This window comes from Lycium barbarum, chromosome 12 (assembly GCF_019175385.1).
Source record: "Lycium barbarum isolate Lr01 chromosome 12, ASM1917538v2, whole genome shotgun sequence".
NCBI classification, from domain to species: domain Eukaryota; kingdom Viridiplantae; phylum Streptophyta; class Magnoliopsida; order Solanales; family Solanaceae; genus Lycium; species Lycium barbarum.
Genome location: NC_083348.1, coordinates 13,309,699 through 13,333,778, shown reverse-complemented (window position 1 = coordinate 13,333,778; position 24,080 = coordinate 13,309,699). Strand labels below are relative to the sequence as shown.

General features: G+C 36.0%; 1 long non-coding RNA gene across 1 annotated transcript; it reads left to right on the top strand.

Moving 5' to 3' along the window:
• Nucleotides 1–11,185: 11,185 nt before the first annotated feature.
• LOC132624041 (uncharacterized) lies at nt 11,186–17,330 on the top strand. Its single transcript, XR_009576514.1, has 3 exons — nt 11,186–11,905; nt 15,901–16,002; nt 16,794–17,330. It is a non-coding gene; the product is annotated as an uncharacterized LOC132624041 (long non-coding RNA).
• The last annotated feature ends 6,750 nt before the right edge of the window (nt 17,331–24,080 follow it).

The following is a 24,080-nucleotide window of genomic DNA, read 5'->3' as shown; positions in this document are numbered from 1 at the left end:
TATCCTCTAAAACCACTACAAAGAGGATAAACAAGCTTCCACAATCACTTTAGAACCTTTGAGCACTTGATCCTCTCTTTTGTTCCTTGATTTGTAACACCCCATATCTTAGAACCAAGGTTGGACTCGTATCGTTAGAGTTTTAGCAGAAATTTTTAAGATTTAATCATTTTGCAAAAATGGTTGATAGGCCTATTTCGGGCACCCATAATCCCTTGATTAGTTACGAATTTGGAAAAAGTTCCTTAATGAAAGTTGTAATACGTAGAAAGACCTTTCCAGCCGTATAAAGATCAAACAAAACGGGGATCGGAGAAAGAAGTTATGAGTGTCGTAAAAACACTTAGAGGGGAAGGTTTGCATCCGCGTTGGCCATCCATCGCTGGCCCAGAGCAGAAAAATCAGGCTCTGAATTTTGGCCTGATCAGAGTTAGCCATGCATCGCTGGCCCAATGCGAGTGGCTCGGGGTTTCCGGTCAGATTTTGGGTTTTCGCATTTTAAGTTATATTTAAGCTTGAGGTTCATTTCCTAACACCCCTAGTCATAGTAAATCATCCTAAGGCAAGAAAGAACAAGCCCCAAACCTCAAGAACCCTACAAGGTAAGTTCTATGATGATTTCTAGATAATTCCAACTCTCCAACATCTTATTAACATGAGTAAACCCTTCTAACCCATAGAACCTTGAATTGAGACGTTATTGTTGGATGTTGGAAACCCTAGCATTCAAGTTCTAGAGGATTGAAGTTCAAAAAGGTAATGCTTCTACTCTTTAATCATTTATAGTTATGAATTGATGAAGTTCTTGGGATAATAGTAAATGGGTTTAATAAAGAGATTTACTTGAACTATAGTAGGGTTTGGATTATTAACTTGAGGTTGCTGTAATCATTTGGATGATGAAAAATGGTGCTAGTATATTTATTTGGGATTGTAGAATCACCTAGAAGCAAGAGGATGAGAATTGGATGGAGAAAACACCATTAAATAAGGACTATGAAGCTTTAAACCCATAAGGTGTTTGATAAAATGCTTAGATGACCAAAGCATGAATATTAATGCTAATATAGAATCCCTTTGACTTGTATTGCTATAGATTAAAGTTGAAGGAGTTGACAAATGTCGTATTACGCTCAGAAAGCAGGAGGTTAAGGTATGTGAGGCTAAATCTCTACGTTTGGGAATGTTAATGATTCTCCCTATGCTACGTTTCTTTTACAACGTTACGAATTGCCTCAGAAATATAGTTCAGCTTAGTCTCCTCGGATAGTTGCAGAACTAGTCTCCTTGAATAGTTGCCCTAGGTACTTCAGTAGTACCTAGGCGACATGCCTGAGATATCTTCACAAACGTTTACCTTTTTCGATTCCCTCTTATCAAGCCTCTTTGTCAGTAAAGAGATATTAGTGGCCAGTTGTGTCAATGTCTGCTGCGTCTCCTGGTTATCCTTCACAATATTTTGGATCAATGGTATCCCAAGTGATAATCCATCAGAATTACTCGAGTGCCATGCTTGACTATGCATAGTCAATCGATCAAGTATATCAGTAATAACAACATAGGACTTATTCATGAAGCACTCACCAGCAGCATTATTGGAGATTGCTTGAGTCATAGGATCCAGACCTCTATAGAACTTCTCCTTCAGAATATGATCTGGGAAACCATGGTTGAGACTTCTGTCCAAATATTCTTTGTACCTCTCTGAAGCTTCAAAAAGTTGCTCCCCATGACGTTGTTTGAACTCGTAAATCTAATCACGAATCTCTGCTCTTTTACTCGAGGGATACCACTTCCTGAGACACACTTTGACCATCTCTTCCTATGTAGCAATAGAGTTTCGGGGCAGCTTTGTGAACCATTTTCTTGCCTCTCCGACTAATGAATATTTGAAGAGTTTCAGCCGAATAGCTTCTTGAGTCACTCCTCTTTGGATATGATGAGAGCATACCTCCAGAAAGTTTGTTATATGTAGGTGGGGATCATCATCGATTGCATTCCGAAAGTATCTCTCTTGTTTGAGCATATGATAAAGGGATTGGTAAAACTTAATAGTAGCAGCAGTCACCCTTTGATGAATTATTGCAGATGCAAAGTCTTTCTCCATATCTGATTCAACAGCAAAAACGTTATCAACTGGAAGTTCGTTGTTGTCCATGATCGCCTAGTTTACAAGGTAGCAAACAAGGTGTGTTGGAATAGGACAAAGACTTTAAGAAGCGTAAACACTATTTAGTAATTTCAAAACCGTATTTTCCGGCATCGGCGCCAAAATTTAATACACTCAAATTACACCTTTTAATAGCGTAAAGCGGACGATGTCAAATATAGTAACCCAACAAGGTTGGGGTCGAATCCCATAGAGAATATGGTGTGAAAATTTTACTAAACATGTATTATACTAATCTTGCGATCCTGGTGTATTCCAGAAAAAGAGTTTTGGTTTGTGGACTAATTTAGAGTGACTAGTAATTTAAAGTTGTAAATATATGGGTAAAGAGAATCAAGGTTGTGCCCCCATTAGATAAAGTGTATGATCATAGGTATCAATCTTCATATACTTCAAATTGATCGTTTGTATGTATGCATTTAACCTCTATATGAATCTAGACTATTTTCCAATAAGAAAATATTATATATTTCTATGCTTTTCCCAAAGATAAGAAAGTATGCATGAAGAACGGTTAATTATGCCAAGATTCCTCTTATTCCTCAGTGAATTTATTAAACAAGGTTTAAAGCCTTGAGTTCTTGTTATTTGTTCTTACCAAACCCTAGTTATTTTCCCAAATAAACCAAAGTTTAAGGCGTTAGCTAATGTTTGCATCCACTAACTATATGATGAAAACGAAGATAAAATAAACCCTAACAATCCATTATGCGTATATTAATCACAATCCCCAATCACAAAACACCCATCCTTGGGTTCACAACCTTAGTAAAGACGTTTAACTACTCATAGAAGAAGAAGAACAATAAAAATAAGTAATTGAGATCATAATGCGTACGAATGATTGATTGGAATTCAAGAGAATATATTTGCAATTGTTTGTAATCCCAAAAGACTTCCCAAAGTATGAGTATTCAATGCTAAGAAAAACAAAACTGAAATCTAGTAAATTGTGGCATACAAGAAACCTACATCAGGTATTTATAAGAGTCTAAGTTGTGAAAAACATGTTGACAAAATTGCCCCCGACGAATCAACATACAGACCGTAAATATTATACGGTCCGTAAAATCTGTAGTTCCTGACTGTGAAATCTCTTTCTGCAGCTCAGATCTGCGCTCCCGTTTGATGGACCATAAATATTTTACGGTTCGTATAACTGGTCCGTAAATTCTTCTTTCAGTTGAGATTTCATGTAACTGATCTACGGTGGGATTTACGGACCGTAAATAATGTACGGTTCGTACTTCCTGCCGTGAATATCCTCTTCAAGTATGAGACTTCCCTGTCACTGATCTACGGTTGAATTGGCAGTCCACAAATATTATACGGTCCGTCGTTTTGCTCCGTAAAATCCCAGCTTCAGTTATTTCTCTTTCTTGAATATCTCTTTAAGCCATTTTCATGACTTTCAACACAAACACGATAAATATCTGCAACATAACACAAACACATCAAAAGACCCAAACTTGCTTGAAAAACAAGTAAAACTCGGTGTCAAAAAGCATCAAATATGTCAGAATTTCACGATACATCAGCCATACCTGTACGTGCAACAAAAAATATAATGTACTAAAACACAACAGCAACTCCGACATAATGAGAGTGCTCCAGTATCAGCTGAACAACAACCTACGAAGGCAGATCATTAACTTGTCTACCTGAATCTGCGGGCATGAAACGCAGCGTCCCAAGGCGAAAAGGGTGTCAGTACAAACAAAGTATTGAGTATATAAGGCATGAAAGTAACATAAAGGAGACATGAAAGTATGCAAGATAAACGGAATGCAACCTGTACTACCTCTGAGGGCCAATGATATGCATAAGTACTGTATATATGCGTATATAACGCCTGATCATACATATATATGCGTATATAAGCCTATCAAGCCTCTGTGGGCATCCCATCATATCATATCGGCCTCTGCGGGCATAAGCATCATCATATTGGCCTCTGGGGGCATATTCATTATCATATGACCAGCTGATCAGGTGGTAGTACGTATATAACGCTGTCACCTTCCCTACACCCCATATAGATATAATATAAGTATACACGTATATAACGCCTGTAGGGTCAAAGTGTGTGCATATATATATACAGGCGTTATATACGCGCATACTATATAAGACCCAAACTTGCTTGAAAAACAAGTAAAACTCGGCGTCAAAAAGCATCAAATGTGTCGGAATTTCACGACATATCAGCCATACCCGTATGTGCAACAAAAAATATAATGTACCAAAACACAACAACAACTCCGGCATAATGGGAGTGCTCCAGTATCAGCTGAACAACAACCTACGGAGGCAAATAAATACTCAGGTATTTATTTAGGTCATGAAAATGGCTTAAAGAGATATTCAAGAAAGAGAAATAACTGAAGCTGGGATTTTACGGAGCAAAAAGACGAACCGTATAATATTTACGGACCATCAATTCACATATATATGCATATAATGCAATGCATGAATATGATAAGAGTGCATCCTGAATCAGTCGGAGTGATGTAAGGTCGTTACACCTCCGATCATCATTATGAAATAGCATTTTCATCATCATGTGACTCTATAAAAATACTGAGTCTGAATAAGGACCTACTATGAACAATATCATTCGAACATGAATCAACATAGGACATATCTAGCTGCTAAGATTAGAATCATTATGGATAGCGTTACATTTACGTTTTGTTATGAGGATCATTCCAAAAGAAAGAAAGTTAGCCTTGACATACCTCAAGTCGTCAACTCAATCCCACAACAAATCTATTAGACTTGTTGCTCCCAAACGCACACGCAAGTATACGTGGTCGTACAAGTAATATAGGATTGTTAAGTCCAGATATCGTACCCACAGAGACTTTTGATTAACTATTTACTAGATTAAACTAATGCTAATTATCTAAACAAGAAATATAATTCTGTAAACTAATTAAAAATAAAAGAAAACAAATAATGAACTTCAACCAAGATAGAGTAGATTTTTATCGGAGAAGAGATAGATCTAGAGGTATGACCACTAACAATCCAGTTGAGTCTTTAAATCGTTCTACGTATGGGTTACTAGTTGACGGGTTTATTTTAACTTTATGATATCCTCTCTAACTACTTACAAGCCTGTAGATGCTACTATAACTCCTCTATGGTCGTCATGGGTAACAAGAACGCATTTATTTTTCTGTATTCAACTAAGTAGGGCTAAAGGATATATCTCTATCCTCAATAGCGAAACGATTAAATCGAACAAACTCTATTTATTCTTAATACGTACGCGAATTCCCTTTCTCAAGTCCAATTCACGCACCACAGATAGTGTTCAATTAGTGATCAAGTAACTAAACAATTAAGCACAAGAATAAATAAGCAACCCAAAAATATAAAAATTTAATACATAGAAACGATAATCAAACGTCAACTTTCATGTTTGTGTCAAAGCTCTAGACGTAAAGAGTTTAGCTCCACATAGACATGGAGGAAAAATAACAAATCATCCTAATAAAAACGTAAAAATAAGTATTACAGAGAAGAGAAGGTAAAACCCTATAACTACGGCCTCCACGGCGGCTCCAAGCTCTCTCTAGATCTAAAGTTCTGAATTAAGGGTTTCAAGTTTTCCAAAGTTATGTAAAACTCATATAGAATATATATTTATAGAGTATCAAAAAGCCTAGACTTTTAAAAACCAAATTCAAATCAGATATGGGAAAAAATAGCGCGCTCACGTCACACCCGCGTCGCACCAAACAGATTCAGAGAACACTTTTCTTCACGTCACCTCCGCGACGCATACTGATGCTAGGCGTGCTTTTACTTATAATTTCAATTGCAACGTTTTCTCTTTGTTGTTTCACTTTGTATATTTTTCATTGCAAATCTTCAATCCACCAAGCAATCATTGCATGATTATGATGTCTCCCACTTGTCTCCCTCCTTTTTCTCCTTTCTTTTTCTTCCTTTTTTATTCAATTTTACTCTAAATCTCTTCAAATTCACGCCTCTTTATTCCTACATAGTAAAAACATCTATATATAATATAAAGCTAGGCATAGACAATCCTATGTGGCACCTTTCTATGACCTTCATTGACATTTATCTTTTTTCTCCTTTTTTTGAATTTTTTTCATCAACTTCTCCCTTCAAATTTTATTTAAATTAAAGGCTTATTAATTCAAAATTAACTGAAATCATAGGATAAGGCTTATAAACCATCGTTATTACTACTATTGGTTAGCCTCTTCCACTATCTACAATCAGTTACAAGACAATAAGTACTCCATAATTATAATAATACCAATAAAGTCTAATTTGAAGAAAAAAGAGTAAAGGCTTATTAATATTTAATCTATATATAGTGCTAGGCAAAAGAAATATGAGGTTCACCACTCATAGGATTTTTTAAAAGACTTTATGTATTTTTAAAAATATTTTACCTTAAAATTTGTTGAATATTAAAGATGGCCTTATTTATTTATATTATACTACTTAACACTATTAATCTCTTTCCCTGAAACCTTTCCAATCTTTCCAATCTTTCCAATCCCTTCGTTGATATACCCTTTTCCCTCCCATTAACCTCATCATTAATGCTATTCATACCATTTCCTTAAATCACTCTTTTCCTTCTTCGTTTTTTTTTTATATGTACTTTCTTTTACGTATTGCATCCAGTCCAGGCAAGTAACAAGCCTGCATTTTCTCTTCTTTTTCGATTATTTTATCTTACAAGTTCAGAGTGTAAATCAAGCACCATCACCTTGAAGAAACGTCCGTTAATTAGAAGTTCCTCTTCCGTTGTAGAAGGAGAAGAAGATAGCATTGTTAAGGTTTGCAAATGATGACAATTTCCCTATATTCGTGGACATGTTTATTATGAAACGCAAATATAATACTCGATGTAGAGGTGAAGTAACACTAACAATCTGTTTTTTTATTTTATCAGATTTTGCAAAGGGTCGGTTCCGTCAGACTTGTCCAAATAAGTAATTTTGACCTCTCTGATTTATTGGTTTCAATTTATTTTTTAAAAATCGATGTGGTTTAAATTTCCAAATTTGAGTTAGAGGTTCTCGATTCATAACTTTCTTTTTATTTTTTTGCAGGACAAAATTATCATAAAGCATAAAAGCAAAGCATAGAATAGATCCTAAAAGAAAATTAAATCCTTGAAGAGGTACCTTTTTATTGATTTCTTCAAAAAACTTCCTCAACATATTCTACATAGATATGTAATTAAATAAAAAATCTTCTTTAATAAAGACCATCAGGAATCTATTATCTCTCATAGATTTACTGTAAATTTCATTACCAGTGGCTTATTAAGTGCAAAAATTATGTTCTAAGACTAAACAGGTCGGTCAAGGAGATTGACTGATCAATGGATTATGAGGAACGATCTCAGGTGGCTTTTGTTAGATGCATTTAAGTTGATGTAATGTTTGTAATTCTTTTAATTTACTTTTGTTGTTGTTCTTAAATCTTATTATGTGTTGTGGCATGTATCATGCAGTTATATATATGTAGATCGTTTTTTTTTTTTTTGCTCCTACCTTCCGAATTTTAAATATTTGTAGTGACAATATATAAAGAATGACTATGTATTGTTTACCTCGAATGGTGGAATAATATATTGCGACACATTTAATTGAGCAAAAAAAGATAAAAAGAAGTACGGGTAAAGTTTCTTTTATCCAAATTTTAAGTCGGATAATGTATAACATAATATTGAATAGAACTTTGGTTGAGAAAGTTGATTCATGTTAGTTATTATTGGTAAAAAAGGGTCTATATTTTCTTTTGTTTTTTTGCATGTTCATTGATAGCTTTACTACATCCAGTTATTGTTATTGTATGTAACTATTTGCATAGAGTTGCATATAAAAAGATATTCTTAACACTACTTCTATTTTAAGGCATTTGAGAAAGCTATCTTTATAGACGATGAGTCAGTAATTTGTGCACTTTCCATAACATATCATCAATATATTTAGTGTACTTGAAATGTAGATAGCTAATTTATGATCTTCTTATGAGATTCCACAAAGAATTATAATGAACATATTGGTATTTGTGACTTAATTCAATTATAGAGAATTCAGTTTTATGTGTGTAACAAGTTTTTTTTTTTTTTACCTTTTCTATAAATTTATAACATTATTATTTCGTTAGTTTACTCATATCTTTTATACCGCGCGAAGCGCGGTTAAATTCAAACATATAACATTAAGCACAAATCATTATAATTATTACTCAAAAGACGATTAAAAATACTAAAATGTGAGACAACAATGCGTAAATATATATATTTTTGGCCGAACATCACAGACTAGCATTCCAATCCCCTTAGTCACTTACAGCACACCTAACAGCCAACAACACAAGAACAACTTCATATAAGTCTCTTTAATTTCACATCACTATTCACCCCAAGTTTTACATCAAAACAACCCAATATATGCTTTGTATACAACACTTCTACACTTTCTTCTTCCAATTATAACAAGTCTAACATTCTCAATACAATCTCAACACCAAATACTATCATTACAGCAAGATTTTAGCTCAAAAACACATTAACAGCATGACTCAAGTTAGATTACATCTCAACATAAGCTCAAGTTCATATTTGAACCTTCCTTCCAACTTCTTTCCTTCCAAACCTAGTCCAACCATCACATAAACTCATAAACATTGAATTAAGATACAATCTTACCTCAAGAACACTTCAATTCCAAGATTACTTCACCTTGAAGTATCCTCCAAAACCACTACCAAGAGGAGAAACAAGCTTCCACAATCACTTTAGAACCTTTAACCACTTGATCTTCTCTTTCGCTCCTTGATTTTACTTAGGGGTTGATTAGGTATATTGGAGAGATTTGTTTTAGAAGATTAGAGGTCACGGGAAGTGAAGAAAATAAGATAAAATGAGGAGTATACGCGATATATATATATATATATATATATATATATATATATATATATATATATTAAGAACTGAAACCGACATAAAAATACTGGCCGTATATGTGTGTGTGTGTGTATATATATATATATATATATATATATATATATATATATATATATATATATATATATATATATATATATATGTACGGTCCGTATTTTTGGACCATATATCTCCAGCCAAAAATCACACTCTCTGCCTAAGGAAGTACGGACCGTATTCCAAAGTACGGTCCGTATTTCCAATATATGGTCCGTATTTCCACTTCCCAAAATCAAACTTCAGCGAAACATATTCTCTTCGATTCGTTTATCCCCTAATCTTTCCAACACATACCAAACATGAACTTAAACCTTAGTATACTCAAGATGAACACGTCTAACCTTATAAAACCTGAAGATAATTTCGCTCTCCAAATCTATAATCACCAACTCACGAAGATGCTTAACGTATAAAAGTACAGGGTGTAACATTTTGGTTCACCAAAAAGATTGTTGAGTCACCAAATTGAAACTGATGTGATTATGATGTGGAGGATCCTTCATATATTATCACGGCATGTCCAAAGTCTAAACAAATATAAAATAAGTTCATGTCACGAAATGACATTGATGCTATGAATACTAAATCATTTCTTGACTGGCTTGATGATATAATTAATAATGTCCGGCAACCCTTTTGTAGTGCCACAATTATATATTATACTATGCGGAAAGAGAGAAATAGAAATTAGATAAAAAAAAAAAAAATTACCTGTTGAACTTATATGCAAACATATTAGGAATTATGCTAGGGAACTACTTGAAGCATTTCCTAATCAGATTTCAATTCCCAAACGAGTCAAACTAATCGCTTGGTCTCCCACTTGTGCGGAAAGATTAAACTAAAATATTGATGGCAGTGTCAAGACTCAAACTGAAGATGCTGCTTTTGGAGGAATATTTAGAGATGATAGAAAAGAAAATGGGTGCTGAGTTACTCAGGTAAGTTGAAGCCTACTGTTGACACTTTGACCTCCCATAATTTATTTTAATTACTCAGAGTCCTTGGATGTCAAACGGAGTGGAATATGTATTTTTTGAAGTCAAGATTTTTATAAAATTATTTAGATAGTGTTTTACCATTCTTACTTGGTAAAATAATTTCTATAATATTATAAATCATTTGGAAATTAATTTACATATTTTTACATACTATTGCAACAATTATGATACATTTGCTAAATTTAACCAAGAAAAAATAATAATTTACAACAATTATTTATTTAATTGTTTAAATTGTTAACTTGTCAATTAGCAAGTATTTCACTCTGTTTAATTCAAGGAATTTGATTAATTAAATGAATTGATTACTTTTACTCCTCTCCAATTCTAAATTTTGCATGTTTGAATTTTAACATAATTAGTTAAGTGTTCAATTGTGATTAATTCCATAAAATTGTTTCTTATACGGCTAAAGTGGCTACATTTGAAATAATCAAATTGCTAGTTCAATTATGACCATCAAGTGAAAATTAATTTTCATGGTTTAACCCAATTGAGGTCATTATTGCAAAAATAGTCTTTAAATTATTTGTTCAGTTTAATTGTGACCTTATGTGAAAGGCCAAATTCAATGGCTTGATTAATTAAGGTCAGTTTTGCAAATGTTACCTTAAGTTGGCTAATTGGACCAAATGGGATCATAATTGAAATGACTTATCTTATAAGTTAAGATCAATTAAGGCTACATTTGCATTTTTGAGTCCGCTAACTATGTTTAATTGCATTTGTTTATCATAATTAGAGGATTTAAATTAAGTGATCTTTTCTTAATTATGGTCATTTATTAAAATAAGCGTTAAATTCTCACATATATACGCGTATATCTACTGATATACGTGTGTATACACGTATATCAACTATATATACATGTATATGAGGCCCCAACTCTTTTATTTCAGTTTTGGACCTAGCCCAGCCCAACAAGGGGCTTCACCTGGCCCAATGCAGCGTTAATTGGGGCAAAAACCCATTACCCACCTTTATTTTCCATGCCTTCACGCACCAAACAACCTTTTACCCCTCCCCTCTTCCCAAACCCTAGCCACCAGGAGAGGATTTCCTCTCTCCTCATCACCACTACCAGTTTTTGGCAAATTTGCAGGCAAGAATAGGCTTTTGCCAGGCCTGTGTGACCACATGAGGCAAATCATTTATTGCTTCTGCCATTTTTCACCAAACTCAACCCCAAACACGGTGTATTTCTTCATCTCTCTCTCTATTTCTTTTACTTTTTTGTGTATCAACGGTCAAATGGACTGAATTTCTTAATGGGTTTTGTTGTTACTCGAATTTGAATCCAGAATTTCAGCGGTTCATGAAGAACCAAGTAGATTGATCGATTGAGGGCACAATCTGACTTTTTATTTGTTTCCTACATTTAATCTCAACCCTTCAATGCTTGAATGTGAGGAAGAAGTTCAAAATTTGTGACTTGTCCCATATCGGCTGAAATTAGGGTTTTACTTCAATTTGGGGGGCTATAAATGGAACCCCAATTCACGGTTTTAAGAAACCGGCAAACGGAATATCTCACATATTCACAAAAATCCGAAAATACCTAGGGTTTCCAGCAATTTGCTTAAGATCTTTAATTTTGTTCGGGTTAAGTTAAATTTTAAAGTTTTAATTGTTGTTTTCTTGTTAATTGTGGCTGAGTATTGGAATTAAGGAGGCAACAAAGCTCTTCGAAAGTTCAAACTCGATCTAAGGCTGCGCCTACAAGAGGTAAATACCCTTTTCTTTTTTCTCTCTAGTTTTTTTTTTTTTTGGTGCTATGTTTGTTTGTTTGTTGCCATTACTGCTTTGTTTGGGTTTAGCCTAGCATGATTAGGATGTAATTACTGTTAATAGTAGTTTGATATAATTTAGCATGTTTGCTTGTTTACTGTTAGTCCCTCTTTGATTAGAGTTTATCATGATTTAGTGGTTTTATGGGCTAATTGATTGTTAATAGTAGTAAGCATGATTAGGGACTATGTTTTGTAGGGACTATGTTTTGTCTTAGTTACAGTACGCTTAACGGATAAATTATGACAATTTCTTAGTTATAAAGCATGATTAGAAGGTTAATATTAGCCTGCCTTGATGATTCGGTCAGAGTTATTGATATTATGAGCATGACTAGGCTAAAAATATGTTAATAAGGTTGTGATACTTGATCAAAGTGGTGAGAATGATTAAGAAATCTTTGGCATGCTAGTTAGGCAAACTTGTCATTAAAATGCTTCTCTAAATAGCCTTTTTGGTTGATTAACTGGTCTATGTATGATTTAAAGAGCACCAGTTGGTTTCTGTTGGCATGTTTAACCTCTAAATGATGATTATTGAGTATGTATCTGAAATGTATTAATACTGATCTTCTGTAATATGGTTAACTATAAAAATGAGGTTATTTGAAGGTGTTTTGAATGTTGTCTGTGCTGTTAAAACATGATGTTAACTTGCACTTATGTTTGGTTAAGCTTATCCAGACCTGAATTATGTTTATTGAAACTAAAAATGGCATTTAACTTGATTTAATAAGTGAACAAACTGTTTATCTGTGTCCTTTAATGTTCCTGTCCTATTCATGAAAATGTTTGCAAATGACTTGCTATTGGCTTTGATATGGTTCTATAAATCACAGAAATAGGCTTAATAAGGATAAAGAGCACTTTTAGATTCGGGTTTGCTCCCTTTCAAGGTCTCAAGTTCGAAACCCACTGGGTGCAAACAATTTCTGAGGGCCATCGGACTGGGGTAAAACCCTGAATTACCCGTGGTGCACTTGCGGGAAACTCCTTGCCGAGGGCTTGTGCACCCCCGGGATTAGTCGGGGATCAAAGAGACCCGGACACCCGGTGCTTAATCAAAAAAAAAAAGGAAAAGAGCACTTTTAGATTCAGTTTAGTATCTTTTGCATATATATATATATGATTGGACCCGGTAGGGATATTTGAGGCTCACTGTTGATAAAAATGATAATTGCATGTTGTTTAACCACTCTCTATCAAAGTTAAACTGGTCCTGCCTTCATCAATATCATCTAGGGACACTGTATGAATCGTATGAGTGTATATCCCTATGTAATACTTGTTTGAACCTGTATGAATGGTGGAATTGCTATATCCTGTTAGTATGTTAGAATGAGGATATCAAATACATATTTATATGACAATACACTATGTCTGATGTGTGTTTTGCCTGTGCCTATATTTGAACTATTCATGCCTATTGAAAATGAATATTGTCCCCTTTACTTTCCCCTGTGTATGTCTGATTGAATATGACTACCTTAACCTTAATATAATCTGGAGTCTGGTATGTGATGGTGGAGTTGTTATATCCTGTTAGTATGTGTTCTTTGCTGGTTTTTTCTTTTGATTGATTTATTGATTCTCTCCATGGTATCTGATGGGATATACCCAGATATACAGAGTATATCCAGTCCCTGGAGTCTGGTATGTGATGGTGGAGTTGTTATATCCTGTTAGTATGTGTTCTTTGCTGGTTTTTTCTTTTGATTGATTTATTGATTCTCTCCATGGTATCTGATGGGATATACCCAGATATACAGAGTATATCCAGTCTCGTATACATACAAGTGTATAGAGGCTGGTATATTTAGTATATGGTAGGTATATGACTCATACAAGTCTATTAATGTTGGTTGCTGTTGAGTCTGTTTGGTTTTAGGCCTGTTTCTCTTCGTCCTGCTGATGGTCCTCCATTTATGTGCTAAGTTTGATTTGTATTTGGGCTAGTCTGTGCGATCTCAAATGACTTGTTGTGTGTTGGACTTTGTTTGTATCTTTTGAATTTGGGCCTGAGATTTTGTTCTTTAATATTTCTGTCCTCCTCGTATATATATTTATTGTTTGTGCACTTGAATGACTTAAGTATGAACTACCTATGCTTTAGTTTAAATACATAGATCTTAGACACATAGCTAATCCTTATCCTTTTATGTGTTTCATGTAAATTCAATTCTGGGCCACTCGGGCCCCTCCTTGCATTCAAACTTGTTGGGACAGAGGTCCAAGCCCCTCTTCTTTGATCGAGTCCAAATAAATTTGATAAGGGAAGCTAATATATTGGAGGCCCGACTATGGGTGAAAATAGCCAACTGGTGGTATTATATATATATATATATATATATATATATATTTGTAAACATTTGAAAAAATATTGAAACCCATTTGGATGTAGAACTTAGGAAATAGTTAGTGATTTAGGGATGTTGTCAAACCGGTTTTAAGCTCGTACAATAATTATTCTCTCGCCTAAATTGAAACTCAATCGCAGGTTCAAAACTGTTTTTAAAACTGTGGTTGAGTATAAAGAATGGGATTTTTGCGGAAAATCAAACACTTTTAAAGCAAACAATACATTATTTTTTAAAGCAAACAATACATTATTCACACATTGAAGTTCGTAGGTCAACTGTATTCTACGGATCTTTAATACTAGGGTGCGTAAAACAATCCTTAGGGGATCACCAGAATCCTTACCTCGAACTTTGGTCCAAAAAGGTTTTTTCTCTTGTTTGACAAACACTTTTAAATCCGGTTTTCCTAGTTTTCCTTTAATAAATTAGGAGGTGACTCTAAAATACTAAAATTCAATAGAGCACCAATAATCTCTTAGTAGCTTTTATGCGCCGGTATAAAAGTGAACCATAACACATACTTCAAGCCTTATCACTGAACTATCAAGCATCAAACAAGGACTATAAATATTGAAAGTAACAGGGTATAAAATAACTTAAAGTCGAAACAGACTGTTTACTTGCTGTCAAGCTTATCAAAGAGGGGGACATACAGTATCGCCCTCTCTGAGCTATTAAACATATCTGGTGGGAGGCAAACCAATGCGTAGACTTTCCAACAAATGGAGATCACAAATATCCAGTAGCTTTGCTAATTTGGAAAGATGCGCCTAAGCAAATAAAGTGCCTTCTCCTAGCAGATTTGAGGCATGTAGCTTATAAAAGATTCTAGAATATTTATTTAATCTTTTCCTATGTGCCAAAAAAGAAATTATATTTCGAAGTTTCACGTTCCAATCACCGTATGGGTATAGCCAGGTATTTTGGAATAGTTAACAGGAAGTGCTATGTATATTCCAACAATTTAAGATGATATTATTTAAGAAATAAGCTCTCAATTTTGTCAAATTTTAATTAAAAGGGAAATCAAGCATTTTAATGAGTTCCCGTTAAAAAATAGCTTTAACGTCTCATAAAAAAATGAAATGCTATTTTCAAAATTATTGAAAACAAAACTATATACTATAATATAAAGCTAGGCATCAACAAGGTGATGTGACACTTTTTTATGATCATCAATAGAATTTATCTTTTTTTTCCTTTTTTTGGACTTTTTCTCTCTTATGTTGGAACAAGAAAAGACAATGAAGAGTTGTAACAGCTTGAGTAACTTATTGCAATTAACAAATCAGTTAAAAAGGGTAAACAATATGGGAAGAGGAACAAACAGAGATTGTGAATTGAGGAAGACTTTAACTGAGGTCTCACCAAAGAATATAAAGAAGATGAACATAGATGGTGAAATTACCAAATTAAGGGATGAACTCAGGATCATATTTGCCCACTGGAAGCTAAAAATCAAGGAGTTGGAATCTCAGATTTGCTACATATTTTCCGGCTTTCTAAATTCCATGATACCTTAATGAATAATGACTAATTCTTAGTCGTAATTTTCGACCTCTTTTTTGTACAGTTATAAAAGCATTGCATTGCTGATAAACAATTCAAAAAGAGGATTATGAAGTTGGAATTCTATCTCCAAGAGGCTCGAACTCAATTTCGCAAGCTCCAAAGGGTAATTCTACTCCTTATTGCTAACATTAATGAATTTATGTTTGATACAGCAAATTAACCTAATTGTTTTAGTTTAAGAATCCTCAGTTTTTACATAAATATACCTAGCGGATCATTGCAGGAGGATCTTAACTCTCTCAGGTAAGTTAGTCAGAATCTTTACTAATAAAACTTGAAATTTAATCCATTTGAATTTAAAAAGTGAAAAGAATCTTTAACATTTTTAAGATATTAGAAAATTTTAATTTTCTATATCTAATAAGGTTTTTTTCGCGCGGATAAATTCACTAGTAGTCAATCATATGAATCATTTTTAGAGTATTATGCAAATTGCACTTTGCGCAGCCATAGAGTTCTTTTCTTTCTTTCGATAAATTATAGTACCAAAAATAAAGAATTATTGTTATTGAATACATAAACAATCCCTTAGATTTAAAAAAAGAAGACTATTTAGACATATTATTTAAAGACCTAATATATTAACACCCAACCTTAATTAGAAATGTGCACATCAAACCCTTCACTTAACAACTGCTCAAGAAACTAAAATACCGTGAAATTCACACACAAATGACGCGTAATAGAGACGACAATTGTGTGATATGTGGCTTTTGAGCCTTAAAAAATAAGAGATAATTACAAAGAAGTAGTAACTAGAGCATATAATTCCACAATAGTATATTGCAACAACACATTATTTTATAATAATATATTGCAACGATATACTTCATTTGCATACTATTTTTTTAGTGAACCTGCATTTTTTTAATGGAGAAGCAACTGGAATTTCAGTAATTCCTTGTATATACGGTGGAAACCGAGGTAAATGTCGAGGTCATATGGTACACGGCCGAAGTAGAACGAGATCATTAGCCTCGGGTAAGATCGAAGGGGTCGAGGACCGAGGAGTTGTGAGCTTTCCCAACTAAACGTCAGAAATCGAGGGAATGCTAATAGGAGGAGAGACTTCGAAGACCGAGGGAAAGACGCTTGACACAGGTTCGACGGATCTGTTACGGGCCAGGTCGCACCCCGCCATTCGCGCCATAATTTGCGCTGACATCCGTATGGAGTCTCTGACATCCGTACGGAGCACCGTTTTTATGAATTTTAGGATTTTCTTAAAGGGCCTTTTTAGGTTTGTACAAAGGCCCATCTACTGTTCACTATAAATAGGGATGGACCTCCTTTATTTAAGGGCTAGTCTTTTATACACACTCACACTTGTAATATGAAAAATATATATTGAAACTTTCTATTGGTTTGGCTCGGGGCAGAGGCAGTTCTTTCCAAAACCGGACCAAATTCAGAGAGACTAATATCTTGATCTCTTAAGCTACTTTCTTTCTTATTATCTAGTTTATATTGCTTATTATTGCATATTATTTTACATAAATCACTAATCAAACCACGTATCCTTTAAACCGCGTATAAATTTAATTGTCACAATTTTAAGGGAAAACAGTTTGGCGCCCACCGTGGGGCAAAGGATAATAGTGGTGATTGGTTTACAACTCTATTTTTCACTTGTTTTTTGAAAGCTTGTGATTTCAGATAATTTTGAGATAGAAAATAGCGATCAATCGGTGCACGTGAACAACAACGAGCTGATGAGTCACCATGACGAAAATAACAACAGTGGCGTGCCAAACCACAATGCTCCCCCTCTTGATCCCGTCGATCCAAATGTTGTCAACTCGACCGAAGCTATCAACCAGAACACTAGCGGCATTTAGGCCACAGATCCTTTAAATAGCGATAACTCGGCAATTTCACCTCGGGCACCAGCTCGAAAAACATCGAGTGACGCCGCAGAGGAAGTTAACTTACATTTGATATATGATACGTTGCAGGAACAACAAGTGGATATAGCTCAGCTCCAAAAGAAAGACAGCAGAACAATAGCGGCAGGGCCAAGTCGGGCTATAAAGCAAAATCGAGAGGAAGATCGGGTTGTTGATAGTGGCAACGGATCGGGGTTCGATGCATCTGCTAAGGTCCTGAAGATGCTCGAAGCTTTGGCTAAACGGATTGTATCTAATGAGAAAAAAGTAGAAACGTACAACTCTCGAGTGGACCAGATCCCGGAGGCCCCTTCGATCTTGAAAGGACTAGACTCAAAAGATGTATTCAAAGGCCTTTTCCTCCAAGTGCAGCCCCAAAGCTGATCCCGAAAAGGTTTTTGAACATACCCAATATTCCAAAGTATGATGGAATGACGGACCTATAAGAACATGTGACTTCATATACTTGTGTCATAAAGGGCAATGATGTTTAAGAAGATGAAATCGAATCGGTGCTACTAAAAAAGTTCGGTGAGATGCTGTCTAAAGGGGCACTGACTTGGTACGACCATCAACCCGAGCATTCCATCACTTTTTTTGAGATGCTCGCAGATGCGTTTATAAAAGACCATGCCGAAGCTAAGAAGGTGCAGGCAAGGAAAGCAGACATCTTCAGAATCACTCAAACAGATAATGAATTACTTCGAGAATTCGTGAATAAGTTCCAAAAGAAACAAATGGAACTGCCTTCGGCCCCGGAAGAATGGGCTGCCTAAGATTTTACCAAGGGTCTCAACCCCTGAAGCTCTACTGCCTCATTTAAGTAGAAGGGAAATTTATTGGAGTACGAGGCAGTAACCTGGGCCGACGTCCATCACAGATATGAACCCAAAATTCGGGTAGAGGATGATCAACTTGAGCTTCCCCCAGGTCTGATAGGCGGAAGTAAGAATTCTGAAAGGTCAAGAAGGACGTTCGAAGTAGAGACAAGGACGTCGAAGGATAGATACCGACCTTATGTTCAACTAGAGAAATCCAGCTTTAGGTCGGATAGAGGAAAAAAGGGTCCTAGTCATCATTCGAGTAGGAGTGATAGGCGAATTCATCACGGTCCGAACAATCGAGGTTTACATTTTAGAGATGATACCAGCGGGTCGGCTAACAATGGGGACAGGCCGAGGTTATCCGAGTACAACTTCAATATTGCCGCCATAGATTTTGTCTCGGCCATTGGCCATATTAAGGATGCAAGATGGCCGAGGCCACTAACATCAGACCCTGCTCAGAGAGATCCGAGTGTGATGTGTGAGCATCATGGTACTCATGGTCATAGGATGGAAGATTGTCGTCAATTGACAGAGGAGGTGGCTCGATTGTTGAAAAATGGTCACCTTCGTGAGTTCTTAAGTGATAGAGATAAACGAAATTACAAAGGCAGGGAAAATCACAAGAAGATTGAGCCCATGGAGCCTCAGCACGTGTTCAATATGATAATCGGTGGAACAGAAATGCCACGGGGTCCGATGATGAAGAGGACGAAGGTTTCGATTGTTCGTGAGAAAAGAACCAGGGATTATGTACCCGAAGGATCTATTTCCTTTAATGATGAGGATGCTGAGGTTATTATTCAGCCCCACAACGATGCTTTGGTAATTTCTATCCTTATTTTTAAATCTCAAGTTAAACGTATTTTGATTGTTCCAGGTAGTTCGGCCAATGTTATCCGATGGAGAGTGGTCGAACAACTTGGGCTGTTGGACCAAATTGTGCCAGCAGCTCGAGTTGTCAGTGGGTTCAACATGGCTAGTGAAACTACCAAGGGAGAAATCTCTTTGCTGGTAAACGTCGCAGGGACTATTCAACAAACGGTGTTTTACGTCATCAAGGGTGAGATGAAATACAACGTGTTAATCGGCACACCATGGATTCATAGCATAAGGGCGGTACCCTCGATATTACATCAAATGTTGAGGTTTCCAACTCGGAAGGGATAAAAATGGTCCGTGGCGAGCAACCCGCAGCAAAGGAGATGTTCGCAGTCAAAGAAGCACCCCCCACTCAAAGGGAACCGTCCCTAAAGGCTGCTGAACCAACCAAAGGAAAAGGTGCCAAAATAGCAATTACAGGATGGAGGCCCAGTCAGGTCGAGGGAAGAAAAGGAATATATAAGCTTGAACTACGAAAAGGACGATTTCTGTGTACCCAGGCCGTTCGTGCTACCTCATGACTCGGACTCGACCAAGTCAACCGTAGAAGAACTGGAACAAATTATCTTGTTCGTGTATCTGCCAGGCAGAAAGGTATACCTGGGCATGGGGTTAATCCTAGAGCTGAGGCTCAAATTAATTGAATTTCTTCAAGCTAACGCTTATTGTTTTGCATGGTCCCATTTAGACATGACAGGTGTCCCACCGGAGGAAACGACACACAAGTTAAGCCTCGATAAAAAATTCTCCCCAGTGAAACAAAAAAGAAGACCGATGGCCGAAATCAAGCATGCCTTCCTCAAAGAAGAGGTAACAAAGCTTTTAACAATAGGTTCCATCCGGGAGGTCAAATACCTGGACTGGTTAGCTAGTGTCGTGGTCGTACCAAATAAAGGTAATAAATTCAGAATGTGTGTTGACTATAAGGATTTAAACAAAGCATGCCTGAAGGACTTTTTCCCTATGCCTCACATTGATCAAATGATCAATACGACGACCGGACATGAGATGTTAAGTTTTCTTGATGCCTATTCCGGGTATAACCAGATTCGGATGGATCCTAAGGATCAAGAGAAAACTTCTTTTGTAACCAAATATGGGACTTATTACTACAATGTAATGCCATTTGGATTAAAAAAATACCCGTGCAACTTACCAACGCCTAGTTAACTAAATGTTTGAAGAACATATAGGTAAAACAATGGAGGTTTATATTGATGATATGTTAGTTAAGTCCTTGGAAACAAAGGACTATTTGAAGCATTTGCAAGGAACCTTCGACATACTTCGCAAATATAACATGAATTTGAACCCGGAGAAGTGTGCCTTTAGGGTTATATCGAGTAAGTTCTTGGGTTTCATGGTGTCAAACCGAGGAATTGAAATCAACCCGGACAAAATTAAGGCCATTGAAGAAATCGAAGTTGTTAAAAACGTGAAAGCGGTGCAAAGGTTAACCGGAAGGATCGCGACTCTAAACAAATTCATCTCTTGATCTTTGGATAAAAGTCACTGGTTCTTTTCACTGCAGAGGAAGAAGAATGACTTCGAATGGACACCGGAATGTCAAAGAGCTTTGGAAGACTTAAAGCGATACTTGTCAAGTCCCCCTTTGCTGCACACACCGAAGTTAGATGAGCAGTTATTCTTATATCTGGCAGTATCCGAAGTCGCGGTAAGTGGCGTTCTTTGTCACGCCCCGAATCATGGCCTGGGCATAACACGACACTCGATGCCTAAATTCATGTGACCGAGCGAACCACATGGCTTGCTGACTCATCATAGGCATGAACTGATACGAAATAACCGATGAACATGCATAATTTAAGTAAGCGTAGGGACCATAAATCATAAGTTTAAAAATTAATCATAATATCATAATATAGAATAGTCTGAATAAACATAATAATAACTAGCCAAAATGGCTAGACAACTCCGAATATCTGACATAACATAACTGACTAGTCTATGAAACCTCTATCATGAATCTGAACTGTAGAACATACTTGCTGGGACAAGGCCCCCAGCATACCTTAACCGCATAACTAACATAAATGTAAATAATGACTAAACTCCAAAGAAGATGGAGCTCAACAAAAGTTGATACGTGGATGATCCTACTGTGCAGATGCATCGTCTTATAAATTCGTACTTGCATCGTGAAATGCAGGCTCCCGAGCAATAGAAAGGGGACGTCAGCACATTGAATGTACTGGTGTGTAATGCAACTGAATGAAATATACATGGCACAAGAAATAACATGATGGGAGCTGAAACTGAAACCTGGTCATGAACATGAATACTATATATAATCATGAGTAAAAACATTTTAAGTGGGGAGCGTATAAGTATAACTGACAACATGAATCACCACGTGGGTACGTGGAGTCTAGTACCTGACCCGACCAGTAGACCTCTTATACCTTGCCAGGGGTATAAGATATAAACATGGAATGAAAGGATGCAATCGATAAAACATGAAAGAAACGTCCTAAACATGGGCGGAGCGATCCTTATCCTAAGATGGCTAGCGTTGTTTCAGGCTATTAAAGCCTTCTTGGTAATCTATGCAACTTCCAAAAGCATGAACATAATATAGGTGGCATTTGAGCCCATGATTTTTCATAAAACGTGACTTGCATTATACATGGATGTAGTTACATAAAATACTTGTATGAAAACGTGTAAACATATAAGTGTTTCACGAAAATAAACATAGTAATTAATAAATTGCATGTAAGAACCCATGGAATGCAAAGGATAGGTTTTTCATGGATTACGGATAGATTCTCAATAACCAAAATGGAGTATCAAGATCACAATAACGAACTACGTATATAAACATGGTACATCATGGTATATAGACTTAGGGTTATCATGAACATATCTAAAACCCTAGTTTTGGTGAACTCTTGTATAATCATGGAGGAACGTGGCGTGGGGAAGAACAAAGATGTTCCCACACGTGGATAGAAGGCCTACATACCTTGTTTGCTTCAAAGACTTGAGAAAGTTTGAATCTTTGAAGAAGAATTCCAAAAATCTTGAGTCTTGAACCTTGAGGTGGGTTTTCTTCAAAAACCTAGGTTAAGAACATTGACTTCATGCTTAATAATCATTAACATATGTTAGAATTCACTTGGGATGATTAGAACGGGCTTACCTTAGTGTTCTTGGTAATGGAGGATAAGAACAGGTCGTTTTAGGGTTTAGGTACTTGTAAAAATAAAAATTAGAACTGAAACCAGGTATTTATAGGTTCTGGTATGGATTGAGTTTTACGGACCAAATTACGGTGCGTAAAATCGGACCGTAATTAACAATGTCAATTTCTAAAATGTCCAGTAAAACACCTCCATAATTACGATCAATGGTACATGTCACGACCCAACCGGAGGGCCATGACGGGCACCCGGTGCTAACCCAACCGGGCACCTTTTATCGTACATTCATTTTCACATCTAGGTGAGACACATGGCCTACGCATGACTTCTATACATAAATAATACTAATCTCATTGGGCAATTACACATTTATATCATCATCAACAACTATGCCCTTATCTATATACACAAGTCGACGAGGCTAACAAAATCATATACAAAATGTGAGCCAACAAGGCTAAAAGACATCTAACTATACACAACTGTCTACGAGCCTTTAAAGAGAGTATGTAACATCATGTAGACGGGATAGGACCCTGCCATGCCCATATATATATGTACACAAAAGAATAATACCAATAGCTGCAGCTCCGGAACAAATGGAGCTCCTCTATGCAGTCCCGAACAAGTAATCTATAGATCAAGTTTGTCTCTCTGTCCACATGCGGGCATGATGCAGCGTCCACAAACAAAAGGACGTCAGTACGAAAAATGTACTGAGTATGTAAGAATAATCAACATTATAATAGAAGTATAAGAAATATCATAAGATAAGGGAGTCAAGAGATAATAGAGCCATTTGTACCTCTAGTGCAATTATCGTGTTTTCTTACCCTTTCTCTAATAGGAACCTTCTATTTCTAATGCTTACCAATATATTAGTACCATTCCCGACCATAAGGTTCGGTGTCTCACATACCCAGCCATAACGGGGCTCGGTGTTATACACACTTGGCCCTACCAAGGCTCAGTGCCATCCGTACCCAACTGCAGTGGTGTGCGTGCAATAGACGTCATACCCTGCCACAGAAGCTCGGTGTTACATAATAGCCATACATACTTATACACGTATACATAAGAGTCCATAAGCATTATCAACATCATCATTATCGTCGTTTTCGTTACATCTTTCCTTAGAGGATCAACTACCATATAAGAGAGGTAATAGCATCGTGAAAATATCGAAAATCATGAGCTTTAGTAATTTCAAAGATAGAGTCATTTGGGAGACATTTTGGAACCCATGAGAAGGTATATAGCAAAGGAATCATGCCTTAATGAAAGAAGGGTTAGCCTTACATACCTTTTTGTCTTCTTAACTACTTAGCGTTCACCATCGAAGCTTGGACAATCTACATTTAGAAGGATTCATACCATATTTAAGCCTTAATGATACTCTTAAATTCAAACTAGAATAATTCATGA